The sequence below is a fragment of the Hylobates moloch genome, unplaced genomic scaffold, assembly GCF_009828535.3.
Source record: "Hylobates moloch isolate HMO894 unplaced genomic scaffold, HMol_V3 SCAFFOLD_20, whole genome shotgun sequence".
Taxonomy (NCBI): Eukaryota; Metazoa; Chordata; class Mammalia; order Primates; family Hylobatidae; genus Hylobates; species Hylobates moloch.
In genome coordinates, this window is record NW_026652295.1 from 28,706,579 (window position 1) to 28,731,461 (window position 24,883).

The 24,883-nt window shown below is 45.4% G+C and overlaps 1 long non-coding RNA gene and 2 pseudogenes across 1 annotated transcript; 2 read left to right on the forward strand and 1 right to left on the reverse strand.

The window, feature by feature from the left end:
- Positions 1–934: 934 nt before the first annotated feature.
- Positions 935–2,074, reverse strand: LOC116460062 (class I histocompatibility antigen, Gogo-B*0102 alpha chain-like; annotated as a pseudogene).
- LOC131382082 (uncharacterized) lies at positions 2,063–3,851 on the forward strand. The gene is made up of 2 exons (XR_009211253.1): positions 2,063–2,297; positions 3,281–3,851. It is a non-coding gene; the product is annotated as an uncharacterized LOC131382082 (long non-coding RNA).
- A 6,565-nt stretch (positions 3,852–10,416) lies between these two features.
- LOC116460054 (class I histocompatibility antigen, Gogo-B*0101 alpha chain-like) lies at positions 10,417–13,403 on the forward strand (annotated as a pseudogene).
- The last annotated feature ends 11,480 nt before the right edge of the window (positions 13,404–24,883 follow it).

A 24,883-nucleotide genomic window follows, 5' to 3' on the forward strand; every position in this document is an offset into this window, starting at 1 on the left:
ACGAGGTCAAGAGATCGAGACCATCTTGGCCAACATGGTGAAACCCCGTCTGTACTAAAAATACAAAAATTAGCTAGGCGTGGTGGTGCGTGCCTGTAGTCCCAGCCACTCAGGAGGCTGAGGCAGGAGAATCGCTTGAACCCAGGAGGCGGAGGTTGCAGTGAGCCGAGATTGCGCCACTGCACTCTGGCCTGGGCCACTGCACTCCAGCCTGGTGACAGAGTGAGATTCCCTTTCAGAAAAAAAAAATCAGATCTCATGAGACTCAATCACTGTCAGTTTGGTCCTCCCCGTCCCACACCCAGGTCAGTGTGATCTCCACAGGGTAGAAGCCCAGGGCCCAGCACCTCAGGGTGGCCTCATGGCCAGAGACGGGGTGGTTGATCACGTGTGTCTTTGGGGGGTCTGAGGGGAAGAGTCAGAAAATTCAGACACTTTGCACTCCTCATGGGACACTCCAGCAGCGCCCATGTGACCATCCTGAGAATGGACAGGACACCTGGGGTCGGGGAGAGAGCGCAAAACCCAGACACCAGCCTGGACACTGGAATCTGGGATAATGTTCCTATTCCTCGGAAGGTCTAGAATCTGGATAACTCAGCACAGGTTGAGAGGCTCCAGGTCTCTGACAAGCACTTAAGCTTCTGACCCGGGTGGAAGCCAAGAGACGCAGAAAGGCTGGAATCAGACCTCCAAAGACACTGAGTATGGGGCAGAGAACAAAGCCTGAGAGAAAATCGCCCTGTGGTGCCTAAGGTGCTGCAGGGGACAAAGGGAATCACTGATCAGTATTCTAGGGATTGTCTTCCCCTCCATTCCCTCAGAGACTTCACCACTTAATTGTTCCTCAGAGTCACGTCTCAGGATATGAAACCCAGAGGGAGAGCGATATTCTACCGTTGATCCCATTTTCCTCCCCTCCTCGTGGGAGGCCAGCCAGGAGATCTGCAGGAGATCAGGGAGGCGCCCCACAGACCCTGGCACCCGCAAGCTGTAGGGTCTCCTTCCCGTACTCCAGGTGTCTGTGTAGGGACTACACACACAGGCCCTCTAGGTAGGCCCTGGATTGCTCTGTCTCTTCGACCTCCTCCTAGGGCTCGGTGATCTCAGCCGCCGTGTCCGCCGCAGTCCGGGAGCACAGGTCCTCGTTCAGGGCGGGGTAATCCTTGTAGTCTTAGGCATGCTGCTCATACCCGCGGAGGAAGCTGCCCTCTGGATCCACGTCGCAGCCAAACATCTCCCGGAAGGTGTGAGACCCTGGCACCGCCCCCACAGTCAGCCCCGCCCACTAAGCCCCGCCCCCGCCCCGACCAACCGGCGGGGATTTTCGCTTCAACTGAAAATGAAACCGAGTAAACGCAGCTGGGGCTCTCCTAAATCGAGGCTGTGGGCGAGTCCCGCAGCCTCCGGGTAGATCTCGGACCCGGAGACTCAGGGCAACCCGGGCCGTCCTTGGGGGGTGGGGAGGGGTCGTGACCTGCGTCCCGGGCTGGGGTCACTCACCGGCCTCGCTCTCGTTGTAGTAGCGGAGCAGGGTCCGCAAGTTGCCTGGGAAAGTCTCTGCGTGGGCCTTGGCGCTCGGTGTCTCCCGGTCCCAATACTCCGGCCCCTCCTGCTCCACCCACTGCGCTCGCGGCTCCATCATCGCACTCGCGGCTCCATCATCGCACTCGCGGCATCGCTGTCGAACCGCACGAACTGCGTGTCGTCCACGTAGCCCACGGCGATGAAGCGGGGCTCCCCGCGGCCGGGCCGGGACACGGTGGTGCTGAAATACCTCAAGGAGTGGGAGCCTGGAGGCGAGAGGGCCTGAGGCCCGCCCGACCCTCCTCCCGGCGCGGCTCCCCGGGTCCTGCGCCCCCCGCTGGGCGGGCCCCTTGCTCCTCCCCGCAGAGGCAGTTTCCTTGCGACCCCGCACTCACCCTCCCAAGTCTCGGTCAGGGCCAGGGCCCCCAAGTAGTAGCAGGAGGAGGATTCGGGGCTCCACGACCCCATCCTCGGGATCTGCAGATAAGTCTGAGTCCCATAGGTTGCGAGAGGGAGAAGAAACTCCGGGCATAGGGAATCCGCAAGGCCGGGCCTCCCCAATCCAGACACCGCCCTCAGGACCCGAGACCCTGAGAGCTGAGGTCATGCCTGAGGACCTGGGACTTCGCCCTGACCCTTCTCCTCCTGCCCCGAGCGCTCTTTGTCACACTGTCTCCCTGAGTCCTGGCCCAGGAGCTATGTCATTGGTTCTCAAAAGCTTTGGTTTTATGATCCCTATATGCTCTTAGGAATTAGTGAAGACGCCAAAGGTAATTTTATGTCTGTTAATATTTACCATATTAGAAATTAAAACTCAAAATATTTAATTCATCTAGAGTGTTAATAACCCACATTACATGTTAGAAATATTTTTATGAGAAATCACTGTTTTCCAAAATAAAACAATATAGTGAGAGGGGTGTATTTTTTTTTTTTTTTTTACATTTTACATGCTTACAAGTTCTTTTCTGGTCTGTCTCATTAGAAGACCAGTGGATTTTCCTGTCTGTTTCTGCATGTAATCTGTTATTTTGATTGAGGTTTATGAAAAAAATCCAGCCTCACACAGACTTGTAGTAGGAATTTTTTTTTTATTTTTTATAACATTTTCAGCAAAGGAATGCCCAAGATAAGGTGAATAAGATCCAGGAAGCCAGAATTGCCCCAGGTGTGTGGGCACCAGTCCACAGGTAGCAGGACTGAGGGCTGTGGGCCAGATGTCTTCACAACAGTGAGGTTGATGGAATCGCGGATATGCTTGAATATAGTCAGGGAGACTGTTTTAGTCTGTGTCATGGTTTGGATCTGTGTCCCTGCCCAAACCTCAGGTCAGATTGTATAATCATTGTTGGAGGTGGAGCCTGGTGGGAGGTGATTGGGTCATGGGGGCAGTTTCTCGTGGTTTAGCACCATCCCCTCGGTGCTGTTCTCTGATTTTCTCACAAGATCTGGTTTGTTTTAAAGTGTGTAGCACCTCCCCCGCCCCCTTGCTTCTTGCTTTGCCTTGCCTTCTCCTGATTGTAAGTTTCCTGAGGCCTTGAGGCCTCTCCAGAAGCCTAGCAAGTGCCAGAATCATGCTTCCCATATAACCTGAACAACCGTGAGCCAATTCAACTTCTTTTCTTTATAAATTACCCAGGCTCAGGTATTTCTTTGTAGCAATGCAAGAACGAACTAATATAGTCTGTTCATGCTGCTATAACAAAATACCACAGACTGAGTCAATTAAGAACAGAAATTTATTTTCTCACAGTTCTGGAGACTGGGAAGTCCAGGATCAAGGCACCAGCATCTGTTGAAGACCTCTTGCTGTGTCTTCACATGGTAGAAGATGGAAGGGCAAGACAGAGGACAAAGAGAGGTCAAAAGGGGTGAACCTGCTCCTTCAACAATGGTATTAATTCATTCATGAGGACAAAGCCCTCGTGACCCAAACACCTTCCATTAGATCCCACCTCCCAACACCACTGCATTGGAGACTGATACAGTTTGGGTGTTGTCACCTGTAAATCTCATGTTGAATTTTAATCCCCAGTGTTGAAGGTGGGTCATGGTAGAAGGTGTTTGGGTCATGGAGGAGGATCCCTCATGGATTGGTGCTGTCCTTGTGATAGTGAGTTCTCCTGAGATCTGGTTGTTTAAAAATATGTGGCACCTCCCTCCCCACTTCCTCCCGCTTTCACCAAGTGATATGCCTGCTTCTGTTTCCTTCCACAATAAGTGAAAGCTCCCTGAGGCCTCCCCAGAAGCCAAGCAGATACCAGTACCATGCTTGTACAGCCTGCAAAACCATGAGCCAATAAACCACCGTTCTTTATAAATTACCCAGTCTCCGTTACTTCCTTACAGCAATATGAGAATGGACTAATACAGGGATCCAATTTACAACACATGAGCTTTGCAGGACACATTCAAACCATAGCAGAAGCCGCTGGGGAAAGTTTGGGAGAGATCTTGTAATGAGTAAGGCAGAAACTAAGCACAGGAAGGAACAAGACATTTATTAACTTCAGGCAAATTAAAAAGTAAATTTGACAGAGGGAAAGTAATCACAGCTGCTAGCCTAGTTGTGAATACCATTTACACGGTCATAATAATGTAAACACTGAACACTGAGCTTACCAAAATAAGAAAATAACTACACTGGGAGGACAAGGGTATGTGGAAGGGAGCTATCCACTAAGGATGGTAGATAAAAATAAACAACAGGGGCCGGGCATGGTGGCTTATGTCTGTAATCCCAGCACTTTGGGTGGCAGAGGCAGGCAGATCACAAGGTCAGGAGATCAAGACCATCCTGGCTAACAAGGTGAAACCCTGTCGCTACTAAAAATACAAAAATAATTAGCCAGGCGTGGTGGCAGACGCCTGTAGTCCCAGCTACTCAGGAGGCTGAGGCAAGAGAATGGCGTGAACCTGGGAGGCGGAGCTTGCAGTGAGCCAAGATCATGCCACTGCACTCCAGCCTGGGCTACAGAGCAAGACTCCGTCTCAAAAATAAATAAATAAAATAAAATAAACAACAGGCCAGGCATGATGGCTCACACCTGTAATCCCAGCACTTTGGGAGGCCGAGGTGGGTGGATCGCGAGGTCAAGAGATGGAGACCATCCTGGCCAACATGGTGAAACCCTGTCTCTACTAAAGAAAATACAAAAATTAGCCGGGCGTGGTGGTGCGCACCCATAGTCCCAGCTACTAGAGAGGCTGAGGCAGGAGAATTGCTTGAACCCAGGAGGTGGAGTTTGCAGTGAGCCAACATCATGCCACTGCACTCCGGCCTAGCGACAGAGCGAGACTCCGTCTCAAAAAAAAAAAAAAAAAAAAAAAAATGCAGCCACACTAGCAACTTGATTTTAGCCCGTTGAGCCTTGTTTCAGACTTCTGACCTACTGAGGCAAGATAAGTAAGGTTAGGAGGCCATACTAACTTGTCCCGTGTGTGAAGCCCCATGGCTGCTTTTACAGTGAATTCTTTTCACTTGCACCCTCCCGCATCAGCACTGAAGTCTTTTTGCAAGATAAGCAGTCCTACAGGATTCTGCCAGGTGGTTACAAGTTCTTGATACCTTATACAGCCTGGGAAAGAGAACAAAAGGCCTTAATTCATGATGTAGCTACCCCATCTCCGCCAATCAGCACCAAAAGCCCAAGAAGCTATTAGCTACAAACGTCTGCCTTGGTTGGCGGGGTGGAGGCGTGACTAGGAACTTCTCCAGGGTCTTGCATACACAGCTAGGCTCAAGGTTTAGCTTATGGTGACCTTTTCCTCATTGTAATAGCAAAAAACACACCACCACGTGGGGATTTTACACACTAATGATACATGGGATGAGTGTTAGAGCATGTAGCTCATGTGCCAACCACAGGTCTGCCTTTGCTTACTTGATCTCACCAGTATTTTATTAATATGTATGTACAGTTTCCACAAAGAAAATTCCCCTTAAGGCACTAACTGCTGCCTCTAGCTTTGAGCTAGCTTTCAGCAGCCCACTCTGCCTCTGAGAGTGTATTTTCACTTTGCAATAAACTCCTTTGCCTAGTCTTATTTTGGACTCACTCTCAAATTCTTTTGTGTGGCCCAAAATCCGAATCTGGCCCACCGACGACATTGCAGAAGTGTAAGAGAATAAATTCGTGTTGTTTAAACAGCTAAATTTGTGGTAATTTGTTACAGCAGCAATAAAAACCTAATCCACAACTAAAAGAAGCCCTGTTCCCGTCCCTAGAAGCACCAAAGAAGCTGCAATGTACTCGGTCCCCAGTTTAGGGGAATGGAGTGGATGTTGAAAGCTTCTGAGGGGAGGAAGGGCCTGAAAGACGTTCTCTAGGAAGGAAAGGGCAAACTGGGAGTGAGTCAGAGCTTTATGATTGACTACACTTTTTTATCATTCATAAAGACTGTCAGAGGCATTTGAACCAGAGCGACTCCATATTGAGTGAGGGCTAGGAAAATGAGGCTGCGACTTGCTGGGCTGCATTTCCGGAAACATAGCTATTCCCAGCCTCTAAATGTTTATGGTTAAGGGAATAGATTAATAATGTTTATGCCGGGCGCGGTGGCTCATGCTTGTAATCCCAGCACTTTGGGAGGCCGAGGCGGACGGATCACGAGGTCAGGAGATCGAGACCACGGTGAAACCCCGTCTCTACTAAAAATACAAAAAGAAATTAGCCGGGCGTAGTGGCGGGCGCCTGTAGTCCCAGCTACTCGGAGAGGCTGAGGCAGGAGAATGGCGTGAACCCGGGAGGCGGAGCTTGCAGTGAGCCGAGAGCGCGCCACTGCACTCCAGCCTGGGCGACAGAGCGAGACTCCGTCTCAAAAAAAAAAAAAAAAAAAAAAAATTAATAATTTTAAAAAGAAAAAAATAGGAAAGGAAGAAATAAAATCTTTCTTTCTCAGCTTAATTACATATGTAGAAAACAATAAGGAATTCTGAAAAAGTCTCTGGAATTAATAATTAAATTTGCAAAATCGTTCACAAAAGATATGTAATAAGTCTCTTAGACAAACATGACAAGATAGCAACGATACTAGTCATCAAAGAAGTGCAAGTTAAAACCACAGTGAGAAACCATCACACATCGCCTAGAATAAGTAAAGTTGAAAAGACATGATAATTCTAAATACTGGTAAGAATATGGAAAAAATAAAAATCTGTTATATTGTTGCTAGGAATGCAAAAAAATGTTGCAGTCAATTTGTAAAATAATATGGTAGTTTCTTAAACAGCTACCCATCCGTTTACCATATCACCCAACAATTCCACAAATATTTATTTATCCAAAGGAAATGAAAATGTAAGGCCATGCAAAGACTTGTAGTCAGTTATTTATAGTGCCTTCATTAATAACAGATCCTAGCCAGAAATAACCCACATGTTTATCAGCTGGAGAATAGAGAAACCAATGAATAAACTGTAATTCCAACAATACTCAGTAGCTACTCAGCGACAAAAATGAATGAAATATTATTACTCTTAACTACATGGAAAAATCTCAAATATTGTTATGCCAAGTGAGAGACCAAACAAAGGACTACATAACATGTGATTGCATGTCAATGAAATTCTAGAAATTTCATTATTACAGTAATAGAAAGCAGAGCAGTGGTTGAGTGAAGGAAGGGGGTGAGGGTGGGAGGCAAGGATTAAATAGAAAGGGGGAGGAGGAAAGTTTTTAGGGAAAAGAAACTGTTCTCTATCTGGGCAATGTGGTAGTGACATGACTATAAATAATTACCAATATTCATCAAACATTGCAGCTAAAACTGGTGAGTTTTATTATACATAAATGCTCCAATAAGGAAAAAAAACGGTGGGGGAAGAAGGCAAAAATGAAGACACTTTTATATCATCAAAATCAGAAAATTCATTTCCTAGGGGTCTTATACGACATATAATTTTAAAGGAAGTTCTTCAGGCTGAAGGGAAATGATACTAGATGGTGACCTAGATATATAGAAAGGGACAATTAACAACAGAAATTATGCACATACACAGATCACACACACACTCATTTTCTTAATGACTTAATATGAATGCTTAAAACAAAAAGTGTTACTGTATTATTGAGTTTATAAAGTATATTGATGTAATATATACAACAATAATAACACAGTGGTAGGTTAAATGAAACTACACTGTTACAAGTGTCATTTATTTTGCTGGATGCAGCTTAATATTACCTGAACTTCACCGTGAAAAGTCAAGGAATCGGGTTTCAATTCTTACAACAATAAAAAATTCGTGTAAAGAAATATACCTAAAAACCTCTAGAATTAAAACCATAAACTAAAAAAATGTTTAACACATAAGAAAGTAGGAAAGGAGGAATAGAAACAAAAAGATATGAGACAAATTGAAAGCATATAGCAAAATGGTAGACCAAAATCCAACCATCGTAAGTGAAGAAATGACACGACCTGGGTCACATTAGCAGGACTGCTGAGCACTGCAGGGAGAACAGACATAGGCAGGAAGTGAGGGACAGTGTTAGTGCCACAATTCAGGAGTGACAGGGTGGCAGGGACTAAGGGGAGAGGAGGGTGTGAGGGATGAAAGGGGCAGAGAGAAGGGCTGGAGAAGCAGGAGGTGAGGAAAAGGAGCAGAGGGAAATAATTCTAAAGCAGTGGAGGAGCCTAGCAGGGGGTTCTTTGCATGCATTCGGTATTTAATACATTTTGTGGGACTGCCAAAAACTAACGGCCTCCTCATGATTAAAAACATAAGAGTAAAAAAATACCAAGTATGCAAATAAAATATGCACACTGCTTAGATGTGCATAATTCATAAAAACAAGCAGTGCTTAAGCACTGATAGGCATTTTGACTTCAGTGCAATTTTGAGGCTCCTTGTTACAATATACAGTAACAAATCCTGCTTCTTTGTATTGAGGTGTCTGGACTCACAGGGAAACTCGGGCTATGGAATGAAGATAATTTTAAATGCAACAACCCAGAGTCATGGATCCACAGTCTGAGGAAAGTAAACTTAAAAGCTTTGTGACTCGAATTGCAATGCTATTTGGATACACTTGTGTCCAGAATTGGTGGGTTCTTGGTCTCACTGACTTCAAGAATAAAGCCGCTGACCCTGGCGGTGAGTGTTACAGCTCTATAAAAGCAGTGTGGACCCAAAGAGTGAACAGTAGCAAGATTTATTGCAAAGAGCGAAAGAACAAAGATTCCACCGTGTGGAAGGGGACCCGAGCGGGTTGCCGCTGCTGGCTCGGGCAACCTGCTTTTATTCTCTTATCTAGCCCCACCCACGTCCTGCTGATTGGTAGAGCCGAGTGGTCTGTTTTGACAGGGCGCTGATTGGTGTGTTCACACACCTTGAGCTAGATACGGAGTGCAGATTGGTGTGTTTACAATCCGCGAGCTAGATATAAAGGTTCCCCACATCTCCACCAGAGCAGCTAGATACAGTGTCGATTGGTGCACTCAAGCTAGACACAGGGTGCTGATTGGCGTGTTTACAGGGTGCTGATTGGCGTGTTTACAATCCGTGAGCTAGACATAAAGGTTCCCCACATCTCCACCAGACTCAGGAGCCCAGCTGGCTTCACCCAGTGGATCCTGCACCGGGGCTGCAGGCGGAGCTGCCTGCAAGTCCCTTACCGTGCGCTCGCACTCCTCAGCCCTCGGGTGGTCGATGGGACTGGGCGCCGTGGAGCAGGGGGCGGCGCTCGTCGGGGAGGCTCGGGCGGCACAGGAGCCCATGGAGGGGTGGGAGGCTCAGGCATGGTGAGCTGCAGGTCCCGAGCCCTGCCCCGCAGGAAGGCAGCCAAGGCCCGGTGAGAAATCCAGCGCAGCGCCAGTGGGTTGGCACTGCTGGGGGACCCAATACACCCTCCGCAGCCACGGGCCCGGGTGCTAAGTCCCTTATTGCCCGGAGCCGGCGGGGCCGGCCGGGTGCTCCGAGTGCAAGGCCCACCGAGCCCACGCCCACCCGGAACTCCAGCCGGCCCGCAAGCGCCGCACACAGCCCCGGCTCCCGCTTGTGCCTCTCCCTCCACACCTCCCCTCAAGCTGAGGGAGCCGGCTCCCGCCTTGGCCAGCCCAGAAAGGGGCCCCACAGTGCAGTGGTGGGCTGAAGCGCTCCCCAAGTGCTGCCAAAGTGGGAGCCCAGGCAGAGGAAGCACCGAGAGCGAGTGAGGGCTGTAAGGACTGCCAGCACGCTGTCACCTCTCACACTTATATATGAAGCAGGCAAAATCAGGTCTTTTACAGATTAGAATCCTGATCATTCAGGGGTTAGATTGTGCTAACCACTGTATTAATAAACAAACAAACAAAAAAACCTGGTCTCTGTGAGAATCTCTGTCTTGTGCCTTCAGTCACAACTTCACCAGGTTTAAAGAGAAAACCCCTTTCGCTACATCGCCATTCCCAAGGCGAGCTCACTCTGGCATCAAAGTTCCCTGGGGTGAGTTTTCTTCTAGGATAGTCCAAGGGGAGAGGTAAGGAGTCGGAAGTCCAGTTCAGGGACTAGGATTCCAGGATAAGAGTGAATGGGAAGGGGCTGGGCCAGCCTGGGGGTTCTCTCCCTGGTTTCCTCAGAAAGATCCTTGACCAGGACTCAGGCAGTCAGTGTGACAAAGAGGCTGGCGTAGGAAAAGAGGGATCAGGACAAAGTCCCAGGTCCCAGGCGTGGCTCTCTGGGTCTCAGGCCCCGAGGGCGATGACTGCACTGGGGAAGCACAGGGTTGGGGATTGCCCACTCCCCTGAGTTTCGGTTCGCCCAACCTTCCTCCTGGATACTTGTGACGTAATCCCACTTCTCACTCCCATTGGGTGCCGGGTTTTTAGATAAGCCAATCAGCGTCGCCGCGATCCCGGCACTACAGTCCCGGCGCACCCGCCCGGACTCAAGATTCTCCCCAGACGCCGAGGATGGGGGTCATAGCTCCCCGAACACTCCTCCTGCTGCTCTCGGGGGCCCTGGCCCTGACCGAGACCTGGGCCGGTGAGTGCGGGGTCGGGAGGGAAAGGGCCTCTGCGGGGAGAAGCGAGGGGCCCGCCCGGCGGGGGCGCAGGACCCGGGCAGCGGCGCCGGGAGGAGGGTCGGGCGGGTCTCAGCCTCTCCTCGCCTCCAGGCTCCCACTCCTCGAGGTATTTCAGCACCGCCGTGTCCCAGCCCGGCCGCGGGGAGCCCGGGTTCATCACCATGGGCTACATGGACGACACAGAGTTCGTGCGGTTCGACAGCGACTCCGTGAGTCCGAGGATGGAGCCGCGGGCGCCGTGGGTGGAGCAGGAGGGGCTGGAGTATTGGGACCGGGAGACACGGAACGCCAAGGGCCACGCACAGATTTACCGAGTGAACCGGCGGACCCTGCTCCGCTACTACAACCAGAGCGACGCCGGTGAGTGACCCTGGCCCGGGGCGCAGGTCACGATCCCTCCCCATCCCTCACGGACGGCCCGGGTCCCCCAGAGTCTCCGGGTCTAAGATCCACCCCGAGGTTGCGGGACCTGCCCAGACCCTCGATCAGGGAAGAAACTCGGGCGCCTTTACCCGGTTTAATTTTCAGCTTAGGCCAAAATCCCCGCGGGTTGGTCGGGGCGGGAGCGGGGTTTGGTGTTCGGGGCTGACGGCGGGGGCGGGGCCATGGTTCTCACAACATCCAGAGGATGCATGGCTGCGATGTGGGGCCCGACAGGCGCCTCCTCCGCAGGTATGAACAGTTCGCCTACGATGGCAAGGATTACATCGCCCTGAACGAGGACCTGCGCTCCTGGACCGCCGCGAACACAGCGGCTCAGATCTCCCAGCGCAAGTGGGAAGCGGACAAATACTCAGAGCAGATCAGGGCCTACCTGAGGGCAAGTGCATGGAGTGGCTCCCTAGACACCTGGAGAACGGGAAGGGGACGCTGCAGCGCGCGGGTACCAGGGGCCACGGGGCCCCTCCCTCATCTCCTGTAGATCTCCCGGGCTGGCCTCCCACCAGGAGAGTAGGAAAATGGGACCAATGCTAGAATATTGCCCTTCCTCTGGTCCTGAATGGGAAGAATCCTGGGTTTCCAGATCCTGTACCAGAGAGTGACTCTGAGAGCCCACCCTGCTCTTTGGGACAATTAAGGGATGAAGTCCCTGAGGAAATGGAGGGGAACGCAGTCCCTGGAATACTGATCCGTGGTCCCCTTTGACCCCTGCAGCAGCCTTGGGCACCAGGAATTTTCCTCTCAGGCCTTGTTCTCTCTCTCACACTCAGTGTGTCTGTGGCTCCGATTCCAGCTCTTCTGAGTCCCTCGACCTCCACTCAGGTCAGGACCAGAAGTCCCTGCTCCCCCGTCAGAGACTAGAACTTTCCAAGGAATAGGAGATTATCCCAGATTCCTGTGTCCAGGCTGGTGTCTGGGTTCTGTGCTCCCTTCCCCACCCCAGGTGTCCTGTCCATTCTCAGGATGGTCACATGTATGCTGCTGGAGTGTCCCTTGAGGAATGCAAAGTGCCTGAATTTTCTGACTCTTCGCCTCAGATCCCCCAAAGGCACACGTGACCCAGCACCCCGTCTCTGACCATGAGGCCACCCTGAGGTGCTGGGCCCTGGGCTTCTACCCTGCGGAGATCACACTGACCTGGCAGCAGGATGGGGAGGACCAGACCCAGGAAACGGAGTTTGTGGAGACCAGGCCTGCAGGGGATGGAAACTTCGAGAAGTGGGTGGCTGTAGTGGTGCCTTCTGGAGAGGAGCAGAGATACACGTGCCATGTGCAGCATGAGGGGCTGCCAGAGCCCCTTACTCTGAGATGGGGTAAGGAGGGGTGTAAGTTATCTCTTCTCAGGGAAAGCAGGAGACCTTCAGCAGGGTCAGGGCTGAGGCCTGGGGGTCAGAACCCCTCACATTCCTCTCCTTTCCCAGAGCCGTCTTCCCAGCCCACCATCCCCATCGTGGGCATCATTGCTGGCCTGTTTCTCCTTGGAGCTGTGGTCACTGGAGTTGTGGTCGCTGCTGTAATGTGGAGGAAGAAAAGCTCAGGTAGGGAAGGGGTGAGGGGTGGGGTCTGAGTTTTCTTGTTCCACTGTCGGTTTCAAACCACAGGTAGAATTGTGACTTGCTTCATCACTGGGAAGCACCATCCACACACAGGCCGACCCAGCCTGGAGCCCTGTGTGCCAACACTTGCTCTTTTGTGAAGCACATGTGAAAACGAAGGACAGATTTATCACCTTGATGATTGTGGTGACGGGGACCTCCCAGCAGTCACAGGTCACAGGGGAACATCCCTACTGAGGACAGACCTCAGGAGGACAGTTTGTCCAGTCCCCACACCTGCTTTCCTCAGGTTTCCTGATCCTGCCGTGGGTCTGCAGTCATAGTTCTGGAAATTTTCCTGGGGTCCAGGATTTGCTGTTTTCTTAAGGACCTCATGCCCTGTGTCCTCCCTGACCTCTCACAGGTTGTTTTCTTTCTCACAGATGGAACAAGAGGGAGCTATGCTCAGGCTGCCTGTTAGCAGGGGGGATTAGAGCAGCCCTCTATCTACACTGGAACAGTGTAGACAAGATTCCTCCTCTAGCCACATCTCCTGTGGGCTCTGACCAGTTCCTATTTTTGTTCTACCCCAGGCAGCAACTGTGCCCAGGACTCTGATGCGTCTCATGAGGCTTGTAAAGGTGAGACACTGGGGGGCCTGAAGTGGGTGGGGGTGAGGCAGAGGGGACATGACTCTGATGAGGAGTTCTCTGGATTTGGACATCTTAAGCATGTGGTAGGCTCTTCAGAGTGTCATGAGGGACAGTGACTGCCCTGGATTTGTTTATGATTATTTTCTTCTGTAGCTTGAGACAACTGCCTTGAGTGGGACTGAGAGATACAAAATTTCTTCAAGTCCTTCCTCTGATATACACCATTGTTAATTTCAAGAGCTCCTGACTTCTATATCTGCACCTGACATGTGAATATATCTATGTGTCTGTGTTCCAGTTAGCATAATGTGAGGAAATGGGTGACTGGTCCACCACTGCCACCAGGACCACCACCCCACACTGACCTGTGCTCTCTTCCCCAGTCAAGTTTCTTGTTTCAGCAGAGGTGAGGCTGGGACATTTCTATTCATGTCTTCACTTTAAGTTTCACTGAGCTGCAATTTCTCTGTTCAAAATAAGAGCCTGGATATGAATTTTTCAAATTCTTGCTATGAGGTTGGGTTGATGGTTTAATGAAAGGAGAGCAAGACTCTTAAAACTTGAGAGAGGAAGTAAAACCTGAGAGCCTTCCAGAATCCATTTTTGCTGTGCTGGGCCTGTTGTAGATGGAGACAGGAGAGAGAGGCTGTGAGGAGCTGAGTGTGGACAGCCTATGCTCAGTTGGTGCTCAGTACATCATGGAATTTGACGTGGTCATTCGTTGGGTTGATCATCTTGACTGCTCCATTGTTTGTGTCCCTTCAGTAGAACCTTGTTTCACCAGGACCTGTGATCACAGGGACACAGACATTGCCTGGGCCTTGTCCTGTCTCTAGGACCGTGGACAGCGAGGGCTTCATAGGCTAGGTCAGGCTATGGTCTGGCCCTAATATTTTGTATTATTATTTTTGGTTTCTTTGTTTCTGTAGAGGACTATGCCTGTTCCTGTTCTGGTGTCTGGGTTCTGATCTCTTTCTCCCCTGGGTGTCCCTCATCTCTGACAGCAGCAGGAGTCATTTTTCCTGTCATTTTCCCCACAAGGTGGAAGGCAGTCCCTGCACACAGAAGTCTGTGGTATTAAGAGATGAATTTTCAAGCCCATGCAGCTTTTACCCTAGTTCCAGGGCTCTTTCTTGGATTGTATTTTCTATCTTTTCCCCAACCTTTTTAAAGGAACTAGATTGTGAAATTAGCAGAGAGGAGGGATGCCATAAGTTCTCATCTTAGGTAACTTTCTAGTGGAACTCCTCTTCTGCTCAGCTCTCCTACCCACTCTCCCTTCCCTGAGTTGTAGTAATCCTAGCACTGGCTCTAATGCAAACTCATGGATTTATAAAGCAGAGTCTAACTTAGATTTATATTTGTTTGGAAATTGGGATTCATAGTCAAAGATTGTTGTTTCCTAAGAGGGAAATATAATTGCATGCTGCAGTGTGCAGAGGGGTTGGTGTGGGAGGAGGGATGTGGGGATGGAGGGAGGACACACAAGCAGCACTGCTGAGAAAAGCACAGGCAGCCTCAATGTCAATGTAAGGGGACCTTGTGCTATAGTTGCTGCGAAACCGCATTTGGCCAGAGGCTGTTAATAAAGATACTGCCTTTAGAATAGGAGGTGCTCTACAGTGATCATTCGTTCAGCCGACATTTGTTGTCTGCCAGACGTGACAGAATGTTTTTGCATCTGGGGAAAGTCATTGAAGTAAAATCAGAAAAATCTCTAGCCTTGTGGAGCATGTGTTCCAGTGGGAAGAGGCAGACGGTACATACACTCTAATATACACAGAGTAAATGAGGAAAGTGTGAGAAGGTGGTAAGTGCTGTGGAACAGGTGATCAGAGTGTGAGTTGTGGCACAGAGAAGGTAGCTATTGTGCTGGGGTGGTCAGCATGGGCCTTGTTGGGAAGGTGAAGGACATAAAGGAATTTGTCATGAGGGTATCTGGAAGAAGTTTTTTCTAGGGAGTAGGAACCTTCAGTGTCAATGTACCAGGGCAGGATCATGGCTGTGTGTTCTGGGAAGAACACGGGATCGGGTATGGCCAGAGCAGAGAGTCACTGAGATAAGGTCAGGGGTTTGGTCAGATCATGTGGGCCTAGGGCTCGAGTATGTGGGAAGGATTTTGATTTTGAATGAGACAGTTTTAAGCAGAATAAAGACATGCCACAACTTCTCTTTTAAAAGGATCACTGTAGCTGCTGTGCTGAGAACAGAATCCAAAGGCCGGAGATGAGCAAGGCAGGTGGGAAAACTGTGGGAAATGAGTGCAGTATTTCAGGCTGGAGATGTCGGTTACTTCAGCTGCGGTGTGAGCAGTGGAAATAGTGGGAAGTGATCGGATTCCTACTATTTCCAATCAGTTTATACAGCATTTTCTAATGGACTAAATCTGGGGTATGAGAAAGAAGAGGAAAGGATACCAAAAATGTCAGACTGTGACTAAAAAGAGTTGCCATCAGCCGAGAATGAGAAGACTATCAGGAGCATATGAGAGGAGGGGACGTCACAGGCAGTCACTGTGGGAGATATGGGATCCGAGATGCCGCTGAGAAATACCAGTGAGGTAGTCAGGTTGGCAGTTGGACAGATGAATCTGGAGACATTTAGGAGAAATAGACTTGGGAGGTGATGTCATATAAAAGTTATTTAAAGCCTTGAGTCTGGATGACGTCTCCAAGGGATTGATTGGCTATAGAAGAGAACAGGAACAAGGACTGAACACTAGGCCTCCGTTGCTAAAGGATCTGATCAGACAACACACTTAGATCAGACTGCACAGTCCTGACCCCACGTCTAGAAGGTACATAGACCAGGGAGTTCCCGACTTTCCTGTGGACAGGAATCACCTGGACATCACCTTAAGTAAGCTGATCTGGAATCGAGAATGAGATTTCCTACTTATAAAATGTTGCTGTTGGTGCTGATGCTGCTGGTCTTCAGATCCCACTTTTGGTAGCAAGAACACAGACCAGGATTCCTACACTGTGCATCAGCCTCACCTGTGAGGCTTGTTAATAAGCAATTCCTGGACTCCGTGCGCAACATTCTGACACAGGGGCATCTGTGGAGAGGCCTGAGCATTCTATAACAAGCCCACAGCAAACCTGGTGCTCAGCCAGATTTGATATCACTGAGATCAGTAGTTGGAGAATGCCCAGGATGGGGAGGGGTCTCAGACCCACATTTTAAGTGTTGCTTTATTCTGTTTTTTTTTTTTTTTTTTTTTTTTTTTTAAGGATGATGTGTTTCTTTAATTGTAAGACAGGATGCTGAGAGATAAATGTCATTTTCTCTGTCATGGGGTATAGCCAAATGGAAGATTTAGAAGTGACTCACAGCTGAGCATAATGAAAAAATATCTGAATGCTGCTTTCTGAAACTACTCCCCAGAATGATTTCACACTCACTCCTTGGAGCAAACAATGACTTGCAAATTTTTCTAATTTAAACATGAAAGGAGTGTACATATTGGTATTAGTATTCATTTTATTTTGGGGAAGGGCACTGTATTAGTCCATAGTCCATTTTCACACTGCCGATAAAGACATACCCAACACTGGGAAGAAAAAGAGGTTTAATTGGACTTACAGTTCCATTTGGCTGGGGAGGCCTCAGAATCATGGTGGGAGGCGAAAGGCACTTCTTACATGGTGGTGGCAAGAGAAAATGAGGAAGAAGCAAAAGCCAAAACCCCTGATAAACACATTGGATCTCAGGAGACTTATTCACTATCATGAGAATAGCATGGGAAAGACCAGCCCCCATGATTCAATTACCTCCCCCTGGGTCCCTCCCACCACACGTGGGAATTCTGGGAGATACAATCCAAGTTGAGATTTGGGTGGGGACACAGCCAAACCACATCAGGCACAGAACTAGGTTTGAAGCTACACAGCCAGGAACATAATACACAGCCACCCTAATTCAGATCTCTCACAGGAACTACTGCCCCTGCTCCTGGGCACAGATGCTACTGCACATACATCTGATACCCTGATGGTGGACACTGGGCCCTGTGGCGAGGACTGCTATCACCGCTGCTCCTGAGAACTGCTTCACTACTGCTCCTCAGCCATCTTTACCAAAATGCAGTATTTACTGTCCCAGCCTCTCTGTGTCATCTCGTCCTGATTAGAAGCCCACATGTGGTTATCTAAATTGTGCAGCCAAAGCCTCTTGCAGTGTTTAACTGCAATAATGTTGGGGAAGGTGAATTTTTCTCTTTTGTAGAAGGAGGTAGTCCCTGCCTTCTAATAAGACTCTTCAGCATAGGAAGAGAATTCAGGTGCTGGAGGTAGGGGGTGAGGGATGGAAAAAGACTGACAAATTTCAATTCCCAGAATCGTGATCTGAGACTAGAACTTTATCTAGTACATTGCAAGCACCTGGGTTTGGATGAGTTTATAATAAATGACATAGTTCAACTTATTCCCTTGATAGTTTGTTTTGGGGTCCAACTTTTGTCTACCCCAGTTTACACACAGATACGTGGAAAAGCATTGTGTGATGGTAAAATGATTACTCGAAAGGCTTTTTCCCTATCTTTGTCTCTCGCTAGGATTAAAAACCCATATCTGTAAGACATCCATGTCTTACACTGGATCCATGTATACACTGACATTTTATATAAATTTTTAATATTTTATTCTATCTGTACATGCTCCTAGGGATAGTATCTATACATTCACCAGTTTTAATGTGACTGCTCACAGAAGCCTAAAAAACCATCCTAATTTAGATGCCATGCTACTCAAACTATTGTGTGAACAGCTGATAACCATACTGTTTTTAGCAGACCCAGTGACATGGTATAAATGCTCATCTTTTGCTTGACTGTTACTAGTCTGAGATGAGATAAAGTAGAAGTTTACTTGCATAGTTCACTCACAATTTCTATATGTATATTATTGTGGGCTGCTAACAAACAGCCCACAGACCAGTACTAGCCCACAGACTGCACTTTGAGAGTAGCATTGGTCTAGATGTACTTGTATTCCAGCATCTACCTCGGTGTCAGATTAATGGCAGGAATCAATCAGTAGCAAATGGGGATTCTATTTCCAGTAATAGGGTGAACTAGGTTTTAAGGCTGCCTCTTCTACCAAAAACAACTAAAAAACAGATGAAATATGAAAATCACCCAAAAGTATAGAAATATAAAAAAGGGAATAATCTTTTTGGTCAAAATATAAATGTGGGCAGGATTTAGAAAAAGGGAAGTTGCTTTTATCTTGAGGGCATTTGCCAAATCTGGAAAAATCTTAGCTTTGGTTTTCTCAGCTTCATATGCTATAGTGCAAAGGAGATGATTCTCAGAACTTGTTTGTATAGGGAGTATAAGAGGAGACACTTTTGTGTACCCCATGAAATATGGGAAACAAAAGATGTGTTTCCTCAGAGTAAGAAAAGAAAATCTGTTTCATCCCCCAGCACAAGAGTATTCTAAAGAAATTTGCCTTTGAGTCAGCAAAACCTGTTTTTGAGAATTTACAACCACCAGCCAGCACTCCTGCAGATTTGTTGCCCAAACTAGCTTTACCGTTTTGGGCCCAAATAACCTCAAAGCATGATTTTGATTAATAACTGTCCTGGATTAGCGGTGATCCAAAAATTGGAAGAAGGAAACAAAAATCTCTATAGGAATGCATATTTAACCCATATGTCAAAGAATTTGCCCAAATAATTCTACAAGGAAAAAGCTGCTCAGAGCATGAACTGTATAAAGCACAAGTGGAGAAAAGTCAGTCTGATTGAGAACCAGTGGAAACAATAGATAAGAGCCTCATAAAGCTTCAATATTTGAATCATGAAACAAAATAATGTAACTAGTATTACATTTTAAATAATTATGAGCTGGGCACGGTGGCTCACGCCTGTTATCCCAGCACTTTGGGAGGCTGAGGCGGGCGGATCACCTGAGGTTGGGAGTTTGAGACCAGCCTGACCAACATAGAAAAACCCCGTCTCTACTAAAAATAGAAAATTAGCTGAGCATGGTGGCACATGCCTGTAATCCCTGCTACATGGGAGGCTGAGGCAGGTGAATCACTTGAAACTGGGAAGAGGGGGTTGTGGTGAGCCGAGATTGCGCCACTGCACTCCAGCCTGGGCAACAAGATCAAAACTCTGTATCAAAATAATAATAATAATAATTATTATTATTATTATTATTATGACAAGCTTGAAAATGCCTACAGAATGTATTAACCTAAAAACGACCTGTTTTTCAAAAGAACTAAATTTAGTTTTTAGGAAGTAAAATTAACTTTGATTTTAAAATTTTTAACTTAGTTGAATTAAAAATTAAAAAGTCATGGTCTATTGACTTTTGCTTTGGATTATGATGGAATAACAAGGACCAGATTTACTCTCATGCCTTAAGCACAACAAACTCAAAATAATATATGAAAAAATAGCTATGTACTCAGATACTAGACAGCAGGTATCCCAGAGACTGTCATCTCTGGGAGGAGGGGAATGGAAGAGGTAAGGTCTACAGTTGTCCAGCTTCCTTCCTGGACAGAGTTTCCAAGGCAGAGTGCAGAGAGGCAGAGCCCTAACCAGGAGGTTCACTGAGGTGAGGGGACAGAGTTGTGAACTTGGAGACTCCAGGACATCCAGAATATGCAAAGATGAAGGCACAAAGAAAAGACAGCTGATGATAAAAACCACTGGAAGTCTGCAGGAGGTACCCCTCAAATTTTCAGTTAATCAGCATATTATACAAGGGAACTACCCAAAGACAAGGAAAGAATTATCCAAAAGGACTTCAGAGAATAGTACCCAGTGATATACAGGGCTGGAAATAATGCCTGCTCCCACTAGCCAGACTGGAAAACCTCATAATTTGCTGAGCATTGGATAGAGTATTCTGAAGGGTCTTATGTCAGCAGTGGTAAATAATTAGCCCTGGACTAAACACTTTTTGTTTTTTGGCTAACAGATATTAAAAGACTTAAAATGATCAAACAGCTCCTGAATAACTTAATTTGTCCCAGTAAAAATAAAAAGCTCAGCCAGGCACAGTGGCTCATGCCTGTAATCCTAGCACTTTTGGAGGCCAAGGTGGGCAGATCACCTGAGGTTGGGAGTTCGAGACCAGCCTGACCAACATGGAGAAATCCCGTCTGTACTAAAAATACAAAATTAGCTGGGCATGGTGGCACATGCCTATAATCCCAGCTACTCGGGAGGCTGAGACAGGAGAATTGCTTAAACCCAGGAGGCGGAGGTTGCAGTGAGCCAAGTTCTCACCATTGCACTCCAGGCAACAAGAGTCAAACTCTGTCTCAAAATAATAATAATAATAAAATAAAAAGCTCATGAATACTTACAGAATGCAAAAATATCTGGCACCTAACCTGGTAAAGTCATAATGTCTGGCATTAAATAAAAACAATCACCAGGCATATAATAAAAACAAGAAAATACAACTCAGAAGGCAGAGAAAACAATCAGTCTAAAGTTACCTAGAACTGACATAGATGTCAGAATTAGCAGGCAATAACATAAAACAGTTTTTGTAAATGTATTCCATATGTTCGAAAAGTTACACAGAGACATGAAAGATATATAAAACATCAAAATCAAACTTCCAAAGATGAAAATGTCAGACATAAAATACACTGGATGTGAGGTGAGGTTAATGGTAAACTTTTATGTTGTAGATTAAACAGTGACTTTGAAGACATAGAAATAGAAACTTTCTGGGCCAGGTGCGGTAGCTCAAGCCTGTAATCCTAGCACTTTGGGAGGCTTAGGTATAGAAGGAATGTATCTTACCAGGATAAAGGCCGACTATGACAAACTCACAACTAACATCATACTCAATGGCAAAAGTTGCATACTTTTCCTGTAAGATCAGGAACAAGGCAATGATGCCCACTCTGGCCACATCTATTCAACATTGTACTGATAATTCTAGGCAGAATAATTAGGGAAGAAAAAGAAAAGGGATCTAAATTGGAAAAAAAGAAGTCAAATTGCCTCTGTTTGTAGATCACAAGATCTTATATATGGAAACCCCAAACACTCCACCAAAATACTACTGGCACTGAAAAAAAAAAAAATCAGTGAAGTTGCAGCATACAAAATCAGCATACAAAAATTAGTGGTACTTTTATATACTTACCAAAAACTGTCTGAAAAAGAAATCAAGAAAATAATCTCAGTTATAACAGTATCAAAAAGAATAAATTACTTAGGAATAAATTTGATCAAGGAGCTGAAAAATCTGCACACTGAAAACCATAACATAATTGGAAAAAAAGAACCATAATTGGAAAAAAAAGAAGTCAAATTGCCTCTGTTTGCAGATCACAAGATCTTATATGTAGAAACCACAAACATTCCACCAAAATACTGTTGGAACTGAAAAAAAATCAGTGAAGTTGCAGGATACAAAATCGGCATACAAAGATTAGTAGTACTTTTATATGCTTATAAAAAACTATCTGAAAAAGAAATCAAGAAAACAATCTCAGTTATAACAGTATCAAAAAGAATAAATTACTTAGGAATAAATTTGATCAAGGAGCTGAAAGAGCTGTACACTGAAAGCCATAACAGTGACGAAAAAAATTGAAGCCACAAATAATTGGAAAGATATCCTTGTTCTTGGATCAGAAGAATCAATATTGCCAAAATGTCCATACTACCCAAAGCAATCAACAGATTTAATGTAACCCCTATCAAAATTCCAATGGGATTTTTAACTGAATTAGACAATCTCAAAAGTCGTATGGAACCACAAAAGAACTGCAATAGCTAAAGCAATCTTCAACAAGAACAAGGCTGGAGGCATCACACTTCCTGATTTAACATGATATTACAAAGCTATATTAATGAAAAGAGTATGGTACTGGCATAAAAACAGCACGTAGAATAATGGAATAGAACAGAAAGCTCAGAAATAAATCCATGCATATACAATTAACTAATCTTTGAAAAGGTGTCAAGAATATATAATGGGAAAGGATACTCTCCTACATATATATACTGATGGAAAAACTGGATATCCACATGGAAAAAAATAAAACTGCATCCCCATCTTACACCATACGCAAAGTCAACTCCAAATAGATTAAAGATGTAAATGTAAGACCTGAAACCGCAAAACTTGAAGAAGAAAGCAGGTGAAAAGCTCCAAGACATTGGCCTTGGCAATGATTTTTTTGGGGGTATTACCTCAAAAACATATGCCAAAAAAGCAAAACTAAACAAGTGAGACTACATTAAAGTTTTTGCACAGCAACACAACAATAAACAAAAACAAGGCAAACCACAGAATGAGAGAAAATATTTGCAAACCTTATATTCACTAATGGGTTAATATGTAAAGTCTATAGAATCCATAGAACTTAATAGCAAAAAACAGATAACCCAGTTCAAAAATGGGCAAAAGACCTGAATAGACATCAAAAAAGACATACAAATGGCCAAGAAGTATATGAAAAGGTGCTCAACATCATGAATTATCAGAGAACTGCAAATCAAAACTGCATTGACATATCACCTCACATCAGTAAGAACAGCCATTAACAAAAAGACAAGAGATAATCAGCATTGGTAAACTGGAGAAAGGGAACCCTTATACATGGTTGGTAGGAATGTGAATTGGTAAAGGCATAATGGATTACAACATAGATGTTCTTCAAAAAATTAAAAACATAACTACCATATGATCCAGTAATCCTACTTCTGGGCATATATAAAGAAATGAAATCACTAATTTCTGTACCCCCATATTAATTGCAGCACTATTCACAATGGCCAAGATATAGAAACAAAGTGTTTATTGATTAATGGATGAATAAAGACATTGTGATACACACACACACACACACACACACACACACACACACACACGAATATTATTCAGACATGAAAAGGAAGGAAATACTGCCATTTGTAACAACATGGATAAACCTGAAGGACATTATGCTAAGTGAAATAAGCCAAACACAGAAAGAAAAATACTGTATGATCTCATTTATATGTGTAATCTATAAAGTGGAATTCAGAGAAACAGAGGTAGAAACAGTCAATTGAATTAACTTAACTTTGACCTGAGGCTGCCTGTGTACCTAAGTTAGTAGGTAAACAAATCAAAACCTAAGTTAGGAGTATAACTGTTAGCTGGGGTTCACCCAATCACAAGCAGCCAACTCATCACACCATGCCCAAATAAGGCAAATGCCTAGCTGTAGCCAATCAGGTGATTTTTCTTCTTCTGTGTCTGGCATATAAAAGCTTGCTGCGCACACTCCTGGGTGGAGCTTTCTGACCCTCTGCTGGTTCTGAGTGCTGCCAAATTTGTAAATTATTTTTTGCTCAAATAAACTCTTCTAAATTTGGTTTGTCTAAAGTGGTTGGATTTTTTTTTTTTTTAGTGGTTACTAGGAGTCATGGGTAGGGGAAATGGGGAGATGTTGGTAGAAGTTTACCAACTTGCAGTTCTAAGGTGAATAAGTTCTGGAAACCTAATGTACAGTGTGAAAGGAAAAATAATCTCAGGTCCCCAAAATCACTAAGCCAAAGTGATTTGGGCTTACAACAGGATGGCAACTATTGGTATACTTGAAATTTACTAAGAGAATAGATCTTAAGTATTCTCACCACACACAAAACTATTAACTGTGTCATAGATACGTTAATTAGCTTGATTGTGGTAATCATTTCACAATATATATGCATTTTAAAAATCATGTTGTACAACTTGAATATATATAATTCTTGTTTGTCAATTATGCTTCAATAAAGCTAGGGAAAAATAAAATACTTAGAAATAAATGTAATAAAAGAAGTATGAAATTTATACTACAAAAAAACCGACAATATTTTTACAGAAATCAAAGAACTAAATAAATAAAAAGATGTTCTATTTTTATGGATCAGAAGACAATATTATTAAGATGGCAGTATATCAAAATTGGTCTACAAATTCAATGCAGTTCTATCAAAATCCCAGCTAACTGCTTTGCAGAAACTGACAAGATGATATTAAAATTTATATGGAAATTCAGTGAACTACAAAAGTTACAAAACTTTTGACAAAGAACAGTTTGAGGAACTACACTTGCTCATGGCAAAAGTTACTACAAAGCTGCAATAATCAATACAGAGTGATACTGACATAAGGATAGACATACAGATCAATAGAATAGAGAGGCTAGAAATAAAAGTTTATAATTATGGTCAATTAAATTTCAAAAATATTGCCAAGGCAATTCAGTGGGGGAAAGAAAAATCTTTTCGAGAAATTATACACAACTCAATAGCAATAAAACAAATAACCTAATTCAAAAATGGACAAAGGACCTGAATAGACATCTTTCCAAAGAAGACATACAGATGACCAACATGTATATGAGATGGTGCTGAATGTAACTAATCAGAAAAATGCAAATCAAAATTGCAATGAAGTGTTACCTCACACCTGTCAGAATAGTTATGATCAAAAAGATAAGAGGTAATAAGTGTTAATGAGGGTGTAGAGGAAAGGGAATCCTTATACATGGTTGGTGGGAATGTAAATTGGTACCAGCATTATGGAAAACAGTATGGTCTTTCCTCAAAAAATTAAAATGATCTTTCCTTAAAAAAATTAAAAACAGAACTACCAGTATATGATCCAGCAGTTTTACTTCCGGGCATGTATCCAAGGAAAATGAAATCAGTATCTCAAAGAAAAATTTGCACCCCTATGTTTATCATAGCATTA